Genomic DNA, 13,251 nt, shown 5'->3' with positions numbered 1-13,251 from the left:
CCATGAGGAGCGTAAGCGTAGAAACCTGGGGCTAGGCAAGTTGGTCTTAACATTTACGATCAGAGTGACCAGCCTCACTCATTCCTGAGTGGCATTATGTGAGCAATAAACCCCAACCAACCCTTGGATGTACACGATCAGAGTGCCCTAATTACCCACTATACCACCAGGTGCCATTATTTGGTTATATGGTTACCACCCAGCATAGTTAATGGTTTCCTGGTGTACAGGAATCCATTTGGCTTGTCACTCAGTATAGAGTCACCCATAGGCAGAAGAAAGAGGAAAGAGTGAAGGAAAGAGAGACAGAAGAGAGTGTAAAGTCACCCATAGGCAGAAGGAAGAGGAAAGAATGAAGGAAAGACAGAGGAGGAAGGACGGAAGGGAGGAAAGGGCAGACACCCAACACAGCACTACATCAAGTGAGTGGATGGTGAGTGCCCCCACCTACTTTATAGTATAGAATATTTATGTAATGTGCTGACATCCCAGAGGTTCCATTCTAGCCATCTGGTGGGAGCTCTGACTGACATTTATTCCCAGCTAGCACCTATTTATAATTTATCAATCTGTGGGTCTTAACACATATTTTGTAATTTCATTCCCATTTCATTGATACCTATTACTCTTTTCTCATAAGTTTAGGTTATAATCACACCATCCTAGGCCTGGTACAGTACCCAAGGGTATGCACAGCACCACAGCGTAAGTAGCTACACTACTTGTACAAACACTGTACGGTAGTCCCTTAGGACAGCAAACATCACTGTTTATCATCCAGAATCATATGCACTGATAACACCTTCCTGAATTTTGGCACATGCTCACAACATTATGCCTCCTCAGTGTAGGCCCAATACAGTTATACTACTGTAGGGTACACACAGAAGAGCACCATAACCCCATATTTTACAGGGTAACTCAGCATACCCTAATAAGGTACACAGGAGAACAAATGCCACTTATTATCAACATTAATAGATGAGACTATTTCTAGCTGAACTAATGCTGACAGAACATGACTCCACCCTAAACCCAGGTACGGATTTCTGGGATTTGCATTGTTATCTCCTATTTAACTCACATTTCAATCTATTTATTAAAGTTATGGCCTCCAAGAACATAAAACTGAATCATTTATAAAGGCTCCAACAGCCTGCATGCATCAGCCTTGGTTACCTAATGGCAGCTATGCATTGTCAGGAGAGGCAATAACTCCCTGAACTTCCTCTAACCACTCTTCACTCTACCCACATAGCTAGCTCCAGTCCCTCCTCCAGCACATAACATGTCTCCCTGGTAACAGAACTCTTCCACACACTCATGAGACTCTCTGGCAAGATCAATCCTTTCACACCTGACAATCTCCACATGTTCTCCCTGACACACTGCACACACAAAATCAGAATCTCATAGTCTACCTCTAACACATCTCTTATGCACCCACTTATCACAAACACTGCACAAGATGGAATTACTTCCCTTGCCCTTGTGGCAAACCACACACAGTCACACTCTCTCTCTGCTTTGACAGTACCACCACCAGCCCTAGTTGCCATCACAGGAAGCAAGAGAGAGACAAAGAGTGAGGAGGATGGAATGGGTGGAGAGCTTTATGAATGATGACAGTGTAAGATGGAGGGCAGCCCAAAGGTGGAGAGCTGGGAGAGATGGAGACAACTTGTTCATGGCCACCCCTCCTAAAGTGCAGTGTCTAGTTACAGAGTATCAATGTCTTACCTGTGATGATGCAGCAGACGGCATGGTGGACAGCAATTATACGACCATCCTCTGCAGAACAAATAAAAAATACAGTACTCTGCAGCTGCAGGTTTATTTCTACCCACTTGGAGCAATCCCATTGTGGTTTACACAAAAGTTCATTAAAGAAGTGATCTGAATTGGGAGTAGTTCAATCTAAGGTCAAGGTCATTGACTGAAGTCAAACTTCCAGTGTACAATCACTGCTCTCTCAACACTGTTGATTTAGTTTATTCTTGTCATTCCCTGATGCCTCTGTTCAAATTACAAGACTTTTCCAACTGGAGGGATTGGAGACTCTCTAATACCTCTTCTCTACAAGGGAGGTCTCCTTAACACTATTCTGGACCAATGGCAGGCCGACACATCATTTATTGGCCAACTGATTCCAGGCCAATGATGCATCATTTTTTTAAGCGAATTTTCATGGCTCAAATACGTAACACAACAATTTGATGAACTTGCCAGACATGCACAAGTACTTCACTGGAAACTCAACCCTGGCCCGGGAAAGGGGTAGAATAGTTACACAAGGTTGGTCTGTTACAGTGTTAACTGAACAAAATAATGTGGTACTGAAGCATCAAGGATATACATCATCTTGAAGAGGTTACAAAAGGGAAACAACAACAATTATGGTAAACAGTAAATTTCAGGCCATACTTATGGACAAATTTTACATTTTGTTTTTTGAGAGTCTGACTACTTGGGGGGCAGGGAGGAGGAGGAGGAGGAGGAGGAGTGGTCTCCACATCTTTGCTAGAGAAGTGTATGGATGAAGTATAGGAAACCACTGTATTGGTTACCATGACTATGATGGGGCCCTCCTTTCATGCTAAAGGCGTTATCTGCAAAACATGAAAGAAATGCTATGCTGCATGGCTAAAAGACTAGGCTTGACAGTGGACCTCCCCTGAGTAGTGGCAGTTGTTTCTTGTATTAACCCAGGCTGCAGAAAAAAAAAAAAAGGGGGGGGGGGTTAGTGGGCTGGTGGGCTTTCTAAATGCTGACCAACCCTAAATACTTAAAAAAAAAAAGATACTTTAATAATAATAATAATAATAATAAAAAGATTCACAATGGAAAACATTTATTCCTACCTCACTATAATCAACTGATGCAAACAAGAGCTACCATAAAGATATTTAATTTGAATACTGTATTTTAGGCTGATTTACAAATATACCAGTTTCCACATTTGTCTCCTACAAGCTTAACTGATGTGTACTTAATATTCTAAGTAATTTTCTATACTGGTAGCTTAATATACACCAAAGACAAGTAAAGCAATGTGACATGCTATTGAAAACATGGAAACACTCACAAATAAAGAGGCAACTTCATTATCTTCCACTAACCACTGTTCCAGAATATGTAATTTAAAATTATGCATGTATAGTAAAAGATTTAACCACCTTTCCAGTTGAGTCTGAAGATAATTTACCATCCATCCATCCATCATCCAATCCTACATTGCCCCATGAGGAGCGTCCAAGCCCGGGGCTAAGCGGGTGGTCCTGACAATTAAGATGAGAGTGACCAGCCTCACTCATCCCTGAGTGGCATTACATGAACAATAAACTCCAACCACCCCTTGGATATGAACCTTCACCAGTTTAATCCAATTGGAGTACAACAATTACCCACTAAACCACCAGGCGCCATAATTTGGTTACATGGTTACCACCCAGCATTGTAAATGGTTTCCTGGAGTACAGGAAACCATTTGGCTTTTCACTCAGTGTAGTCACCCACAGGCAGAAGGAAGAGGAAAGACTGAAGGAAAGAAAGACAGAAGAGGGAGTGTAAAGTAACCCATAGGTAGAAGGATGAGGAAAGACTGAAGGAAAGAATGACAGAAGAGGATGGAAGGAAAGAAGGCTGGAGGAGAGGAAAGGGCAGACACCCGAGAACAGCACTACATCGAGTAAGTGAATGGTGAGCACCCCCACCTACCACTAACACCTGTCAAAATACAGTTAAAACCCCTTTTCCACTAAAGTGTATTTCAGATGCCTCAATTTTTTCGCAATGCATTTGTCAAAACCATGCCAGGGAAAAAACAATAGTCCTATATTATACTACAGTAAAACCTCAATATAACAGACTTCAGTAGACCGGAATTTGCTTTTATCGGACTTGAGGAGCTAACAGACTAAATTCCTATATTCAAGAAAAAGTCCGATGCCAGAAGCAGTCCGGACTGCCTGACCACTTCAGCTATGTTCACCACAATAAGGTAAATAAAAGACATGTTTATCAGTGTACAGTGCAGTATTATTATATACTGTATATATTATATAATCTGATTAATGTAGTGAAGTTATAACACAGTACAGTACCACAATGGTAGTTAAAACAGTTTAAAAACTGTTCATGCGACTGGACTAATGTCTGATACCTGGTACTGTATATCAGAAAAAGTCCGGATTAGCAGGGGGAAGTCCAGATGTCGCTTTTATCGTAATTTAGCATTTTTCGAAATGGTTTGGGCCCCAATTAGTCCGTTATAGTGAGGTCTTACTGTACCTATAATTACAAGCAAATTTTTTTCTCTAAATATCCTTCAGAATTTTAAGTTTCCAATATACTAAACTAGCATCTTTACAAAGGGTTGATTTGGCAGCCACTGTTTTTATTGGCAATGAATAAAATGTCAACTAATCTGACTAAAAATCATTAGAAACGCTGTGTTTTGGCCTTAAAGCATAGCAACCCCGTATTACCTACTCGTATCTTATTTTGTCTGGAGGGAGAAAAGAAAACAGATGCCTACAGGGTGGTTCAAACAAACCCACATATTCTAAGGGAATTTAAATGGCTCTCTTGGGTACATTTACAGAAGAAATATACAATAGGTTAAATTAGAGTTAGAGGCTAAATAATATCAACCTGCTGTTTTTTCCCAGCATGAGTGTGGCATAAAGGTTCAGGTATAAATTAAATATTGTAAATTATGAAAGAACTGTCCCTTGATAAGTATATAAGAATAAGAATATAAAAACAATCAGGCAAAATTAACAGACTTCCCACTCACAGACGATAAGATTATGACAAGAGTTAAGTTTTATCAAGGTGCAACTAAATCCAGACATTAAAACTGTTTAAACATACAACATCAGTTACCACGGTGAACACTTAACTTAGGAACATTGCTTTTATGATCTGGTTGTCACATTAGGCTTGACCTGCAGGTAAAACTGATGAGGCTCAGTTATCAATGTGCTCAAAATTATGCATTTCCTCAACTTTTTCAGCATATTACTGTGATAACTTCAAATCTAGAAAGGAAAAAAATGTATGGTAAGATTATAGTTTCAGCCAAAAACAAAATTACGAGTTTTTATTTACAATTCTAAGACTTTTCTTTGGCATTTTCATCACAAATTATTTTCATTTTACTCTTGAAGATAACCTAACCTAACCTAATCTTCAGTAAATAAAAATAATTTGCGACAAAAATCCCATGGCGAAAAAACGGATCAAAATCTCGTAACTGTTTTTGGCCGAAACTATATTAATACCAAATATACATACCTATTTTAGGAATGTGAGCTCTCCATAATTTTCTCCTAAAACCGCATGAAAATCTTGCACAACCAAGGGAAAATTCTCTAGAAGCCAAATTACACAAGGGAAGGCCGTTACCACTACAAATTTCCTACCCGAATTTTTAAAAGAGTCTGTTAAGGGCCTACCTGCCTTATGCTAATCACTATGTGTAGAAATACAGGGTATACAATGTCAGGCCACTATACCTTCCATAAAGTAGGAGTAACAGATGAGTATGACATTTACTGTGAAATAAACAAAACTCCAACCCTCAAATCTCCAATGTTTGTTGACACTAGAATTCCCGCGAAACCTTGACGGAGATCTTTTGGTTCTTCCGCCACTATATTTCTAGTGGTGCTATCACAAATCAATCCACTTAAAGTGGAATATAATTTAGGTTTAAAACACCAAAAATAAGATAATGATTTTTCATTGCTGGGTACATTGCATACGCAGCAATCTCCATTGTTTACTGAACGCGCGAAATTCAACGTTTTAGATACAAGAATGCTCCTCAAGCACGTCATCACAAGAATCTAAAACAATAAATTTGGGATACAGTTGTGCTTTCCAGGAGATTGTCGTAAAAACAAGAAATCAGCTGACTATCTGAATTCCATACCTGACTATTATGCAATGTTGGGTATAATGTATTCACTGTATAAGTTTGACATATGTATGCAGTGTGTATGTCGGTGATGGCGCTGCATGCATGGGGGGGAGAAATGGGAGAAATGGAGTTCCCCCGAGCTAAGCCCTGTATTGGACTATATAGCCCCGCTAGGGTTACAGGAGCGAGCTACCACTCCCGGCTGCCGAGGCTCGACCTCGCAATCCCCCGATTACGAGTCCAGCGCGCTACCACTATGCTACCGCGCCCCCCGCATGCATGGGGGGCGTAGTTTTTATTTTATTTATTTATTATTATTATTATTATTTTGTGGGGTGAAACAAATGTGTACCTTGTAGTACTCAACGAATACGAGTGCACCTGCATAAAAGTCATTAAGAATATAAGAACATAGCAGGCCTATAGTTAGACTTTTCGAAGGGGGATTGGGCGATCGTTTTCTGCTGGATCTGGCCTTGCATGTAGCAGCCGGCTAGTCAAAGGTCTGCTGCATATTGCTTTGGAGGTCTGGGTTTATGCATTAACGACACTGAGACGCAGCACAAAATTTTTGAACAACGGAGAGTGGCCCTTTTTCTACCAATATTGAAAAAAAAAAAAAAAAAAAAAAAAAAAAGACCCTGAGAAAGTGAAACTTGAGGCAGGTGGGGGAATCGTCTGAGCCTCTCGATCCCTCCCCTCCTCAGGTTATGGGCCTGCATAATAGAGGAAACATGCAGTAGGCCAGTTGACCTATGCTAAGCAGCTCCTGTATAACCTGGGCTACTAAAATCTGAATAAGACTATCTATCTATCTATCTATGGCCAGACGCCATAATCCCGTAAGGGGTGGCCGTTTGACTTTTAGTTATTTGTTTTAAGGGCAGTAAGCTAAGGATAGTAAAGGGGATGTCTGCGTCCCTGCTCACGGTGTTCATCTTGATAAGATTCCTCTTTGACAATATGAATCGTTCCATTGCAGGGCACTTTCCTGATCTTGTGGCTTCTTCCCATGCACAGGAGTATAGCAGCCTGCTAGTTGCCTGCTGCAGTCCTCGACAAACCAGTTACTTCCTGACTGACAAACTAGCTCCTCTGCTGCAGTCCTAGACAGACCAGTTATTTCCCGGTGGATATACTGTAGGGTGGTGTGAAAAAACTTTTTTTTTCGATTTTCAAAAGGCCTGGGTGGGGAAAAGTTTTGGGTTCCTAATACAAATACTGTGTTAAAATTATTTTCCTCTAAGATAATATTTGGACTATGCACACTGAGCTTTAAGTTGTTCCCTATGACGCTAATTATGACGCGTTTCTTCCAAATGCGCCAGGTATCTGTTGTCAACAACTATTGTGTAAAATAAGATATTTTAACTAAATGTGTAACAGAAATAACAGAATGAAAAAAGGCATTTGTTATCTACTGTCTCTTCAATGTAATGTAAGCTAATTTTATAATTATTTAAACATAATTAATGTAGACCTACCAGATACTGATACAGAGGTGTTAAGTACTGACCAACGATACTTGTATGATGTGTGTGAAGCAGTCAAGAGTGGTGTTTGTTCCCAGAATCTAGCATTACGTCAGCCTGGAACTCTCATTCATTCTCGGTGGGTATAACAGCAGCAAATCGGATTCTTAGGCTCTATGTTGCTACAAATGAACCTTCAAATAATCTGATGGTTTTAACTGAATACATTATGAGAGTATACGCACCAATATGGTTTAGTATCAAGCTCAAGTCTTCATGCACAGAAGGGCCCAAAACACTTGTGGAGTATGATCCAATCATCTCGATATCTGCCCTCAAGACTGAAGGAAATAATTGATCCAGTCATCCAACGCAACGGATATTTTGCACATGCTGAAAACCTACTTCTTTCAATGATTACAGATGAGAGTAAGGATGTCAGATTACTTGGATTCAGAAGAATTCTCAAGGCAAGAGAGTCTAGGGCACCATCAGGAACTAAAGTGAGACAGTTTAAAGTTCCAATGATAAATTTTAATGCCACAGAATACCATGATATGATTGATTGGACTGCAAATAGATTTGAGCCTCCAATCACTAAGAGTATTCCAGAAATCTCTCTCAGGCACTTCCCTAAGAATGACGATATACTGCCTATTCCCAGTTTCCCCTGTCATACTCAGGCAGTGGAAAGAACAGTGCGTCTTGTTACAGAGGCATGTCAAGCTGTCTCCTGCAGTGACGAGAGAGACGGATTCATTAGACCTCGGTTGAAATCTCGGTCGGTTATTCCTAAGTACAACACTAAACATGAATACAATATAATGTAAATAAGTTCAAAGATAGTGTGCCCAAGGTAGGGTGGTTGGGTGGGCATGGGTGGAACTCGAAATGCAGCCACCTCCTCGTGGTGAGTTCTGGGTGATTTGGATAATATGAAAAGTACAGAAATCTATCTGTCTATCTACTGCCAGACGCCTCAATCCCGTTTGGGGTGGCTACAAACAAATCGCCTCCAAGTCGCCCTGTCCCCCGCCATTTCACTGCCCTGCTCCCAACTCACACCCCCCTCTCTCATATACCTCTCCACCTCATCCCTCCATCTCATCCTCGGCCTCCCCCTCCCTCTTCCCCCCCCTCCACCTCACTCACATACACTCTCTTCGTCAATCTTTCACCCTCCATCCTCTCCACATGGCCAAACCACCTCAGTGTGTTCCTCATAACGCTTCCTATCACATCCACATCCACACCTCAACGCTCCTTTATATCCTCATTCGTCAGCCTGTCTCTCCATGTGACTCCACAGGCTCCTGTTAAATAACTCATTTCCACTGCTCTCACTTTTGACGTGTGTCCTTCCAACAACGTCCAAGCTTCACTTCCATACGTTAGAGTTGGTATCACAATACTGTCATGTAGTAACTTTTTCACTTCCATGCTCACTTCCCTGTTTCTTATCACTGCTTTCAAAGACCAGCAACCTTTCTTCCCTGCTGTACCCTTTCAAGCACTTCACCCTCCAAACCTCCATCCTTACTCATCACACTACCCAAGTACTTAAACGTACTCACATTTTCCAATTCCTCACCATCCAACCTCGCTTTACATTCACTGACATCACCTCTCTCAAAGACCATCACTTTACTCTTCCCTACATTCACCTTTAGATTTCGTTTCTTACACACTCTCCCAAACTCATCCACCAAGCCTTGCAGCTCCCCTTCGTCTTCACTCAACAAAACAGTATCATCTGCAAACAACAGTACAGGGAGTTTCCAAACACTATCCTCTCTCACCAGGGCCACTCCAACATCCACTACCCTACCTTGTACCTCTTTTATTACCCCATCCATGTACAGATTGAACAACCATGGAGACATGACACATCCCTGTTTCAACCCAACTTTCAAAGAGAAAAATTCACATAGTTCACCATCCACACGCACTGCAGCCTTCGCACCATCGTACATACTCTTCACAGCATTCAACAACTTCCCATCTACTCCATATATTCTTAACACTTTCCACAGTCCTTGTCTATCCACCATGTCATATGCTTTCTCCAAATCCATGAAAGCCGCATACAACTTCTTTCCCTTCTCTAGAAAAGATCTAAGAATGAATATCTGATCTACACAACCTCTTCCCTTCCTAAAGCCTCCCTGTTCTTCTCCAACTAATTCTCTGTTCTTTTTCTAACTCTGTCAATAAGTATCCTACCATACACTTTTCCTATTATACTAAGAAGACAAATGCCCCTATGATTACCACACACTTCTTTTTCCCCTTTTCCTTTGTACAAGGGAATAATTATACCTGACTTCCAATCCTCCGGGACTCTACCTTCCTCCCAGGCCAATCTGCACATCTTCCACATCCATTCTACTACTCTCTCTCCCCCATGCTTCAGCATTTCACCACACACTCCATCAATTCCTGGGGCTTTCCCCAATTTAACTTTCTTCATTGCTTCCTCAATTTCTATTCTACTGATTTCTTCCTGTCTTCTCACCTCCCCCCTTCTCCCAGCCACTTATACTCGCATTACTTCCATCCTCTATGTTCAAGAATTCCTTAAAGTGTTCTCTCCATCTGCTCACTTTTTCTCCCTTCTCCACTAGTAATCTACCATTTTTATCTTTCACTCCCCTGCTAACTTAACTTCCACCCTGTCTTATTCAAATTAGCGAAGAGCTGCATATACTGTATGTCTTAGAAAGCATTTTGGTATGAAGAGACAGAAGATAACAAATATCTTTTCTCATTCTGTTATTTCTATTACACATTTAGTTGTTAAAATATTTTATTTTACACAATACTTGTTGACAACAGATACCTGGTGCATTTGGAAGAAACGCGTCATAATTAGCGTCATAGGGAAGAACTTAAAGCTCAGTGTGCATAGTCCAAATATTATCTTAGAGGAAAATAATTTTAACACAGTATTTGTATTATGAACCCAAAACTTTTCCCCACCCAGGCCTTTTGAAAATCGAAAAAAAAGTTTTTTCACTCCACCCTAATACTTGGTAGCCTAATAGATTATACAGTCCTAAACTTTCCGGTTATTTGCTGGTGGTTCGGCAGTACACGTTGGGGAGACCTCGTTGCACTGGCTAGCACTTGTACTGTTGATCGTGTACAAGGGGCAGACTTAGACGACAAGAACTTGGTTGTCCTGTGCAGCTAAACGTAAGGTTATTCCTCTTACTTTTCTCTCGTGCGTTTTTTTTTTTTTTTTCCTGGGTGCATGAAGGTAGTATGCGTGGTCCTCAAGTCTTCACTACTGATGGAAGTTACCATCAAATGCTGATTTTCATCCAGATCCCACGGTCAGTCTTTGATGCTGGGGGTCAGTCAAGCAGGAGTTGTTGGTTGGTCGTTCTTGCTGTGTTGTGAAAGAGGTTACTCTCCTACTGAGGAGTTAGAAGATTCCTACGGAGAGCATAGTTGTAGACCCTGTGGCTGTTGTTCTGAAAGCAAGTGGACAGATTTTGCAATGACGCTTATATATTTATACCAAGTGCTGGAAATAGACCAGTGTATATTGGAGGGTCACCATCTTCAACAGTGGTAGCCCACTAAAAGTGTGTGGTGAGGGGAAGCAGCAGGGGAGCGATGAAGGCGCTGTAGCTCCCCTCAGGTAAATATTTTAGAGATCAGGTTAATACGTGGCTACATGCAGTGGGTAATTGATATCACAGCACTTTCAAAGATTCAGGATGCAGAATAGAATAGAGAAACCTGTACTTTACACAATGATAAGAAATAGGTAAGTGAGCATGGAAGTAAAAAAAGGTCGTTGCATGATAGTATTGTGATACCAACTCTAACGTATAGTGGCGAAGCTTCAGCCTTGTTGAAAGGACACAAGTCAAAAGTGAGAGCAGTGGAAATGAATCATCTGAGAGGACCATGTGGAGTTACATGGAGAGACAGACTGATAAATGAGGAAGTGAAGGAGCGTTGCGGTGTGAATGTGGATTTGACAGAAAGCATCAGGAGAAATACACTGAGGTGGTTTGGCCATGAGAGAATGGAGATTGAGAGACTAACGAGGAGAGTGTATGTGAGTGAGGTGGAGGGGTGAGAGGGAGGGGGAGACAGAAAATGAGATGGAGGAATGGAGTGGAGAGGCATATGAGAGAGAGGTGTGTGATTTGGGGGAGGGCAGCGTAATAGCAGGGGACAGGACGACATGGAGGCGATTTGTTTGTGGCTGCCCCTTGTGAGAGTAAGGTGTCTGGCTATAGGTGGATAGATGGATAGATAGATTGATAGGTAGAAAGAAAACAAACCGATAATAATTTGGGATGTTAAGGCAAAGCTGGCCTGTTCAGTTCGCCTATGTCCTTGCACATAGGCTGAGGCGCAGGCGAGGGGAAAGGCGATTTGAACTGAGATTAAGACTTTCATTATTTATTAGTTGCTTATTTATTTTAGGTGCAAGAATATCTTTGGAGCAACTACGTCCATCTGTATCTCATTTACGAATTTCAGACTGCACTTCTGTAGACTTATAGTGCATAAAACCAAACAACACAGCATCGGCCTCCCACAACCCATACTATCACCCTCCCACAGCCTACACCACACAACATCACCCTCCCACAGCCTACACCACACAACATCACCCACCCACAGTCTACACCACACAACATCACCCTCCCACAGCCTGCTCCACACTTCACCCTCCCACAACCCACACCACACAACATCACCCTCCCACAACCCACACCACACAACATCACCCTCTCACAGCCTACACAACACAACACCACCCTCCCACAACCCACACCACACAACATAACATCACCCTCCCACAACCCACACAACATCACCCTCCCACAACCCACACATCACCCTCACACAACCCACACCACACAACATCACCCTCCCACAACCCACACCACACAACATCACCCTCCCACAACCCACACCACACAACATCACCCTCCCACAACCCACACCACATAACAACACCCTCCCACAACCCACACCACACAAAATGCATTAACCAACTGGTCTTGAACCTTATGTATCTAGAGCTGTGATTTTGGTACACGTTACTTAACAAAAATGTGGCCTGCCAGAGGAATTATAATGATCAACTGCTTTTGTTGAGAAACCTGATTTAGAAAGTACACCATAGGTTTTCTAACCCTGTAGTTTTTGTTTTTCGGTTGCTTACTTTAGTGGAAATGAAGGAGGGTTGTTGTGTTAACGTGGATGTGGCTGAAAGACTTAGGAAAAATACTCTGAAATGGTGTGGCCATGTGGAGAGATGATGGAAAATAAGACTGGCTAGAAGACTTTATGTGAGTGTGGGGCATCGAGGTGGAGTAGGAGTGGGAGACCAAGGATAAGATGGAGAGATGGAGTGGAGAGATGCGAGAAGGGTGTGTGGATTAGAGGGATGGCAGCGTAATGACAGAGGACCCGGTGACGTGGAGGCGAATTTGTCTGTGACCTCCACTTAAGGGATTAGGCGTCTGGCTATAGATAGACAGCTTTTTTTGCATATCCTGTTTATGCGTTTTCGTAGCAGGTCTAGTACTACACGTCTGTGGAGGATGCTGTTTACACCGGCCGGCGGATCAAATATACAACAGGAAAAATAATAAGAACGATTTTTATTAAATACAGTCATTTACTGTCTCTTCAGTATACAGTATTAGTATTAAGCGCTTAGGCATATTATTAATAGAATACTGAATACCCACATAAAAACTTCCGGTGTATTCAAGTTTTTTCAGTTTGCTCGATGTCAAGTCATTGCCTTCCACTCCACGATGTGGCAGAAAAAATGCAATGTGATAAGTTAACTATACCTCTGCTTAAACCCAGGCA

Source organism: Coenobita brevimanus, chromosome 105, assembly GCF_032717465.1.
Source record: "Coenobita brevimanus isolate Jiangsu-jjx chromosome 105, ASM3271746v2, whole genome shotgun sequence".
Lineage (NCBI taxonomy): Eukaryota > Metazoa > Arthropoda > Malacostraca > Decapoda > Coenobitidae > Coenobita > Coenobita brevimanus.
This window is presented reverse-complemented; position numbering follows the sequence as displayed.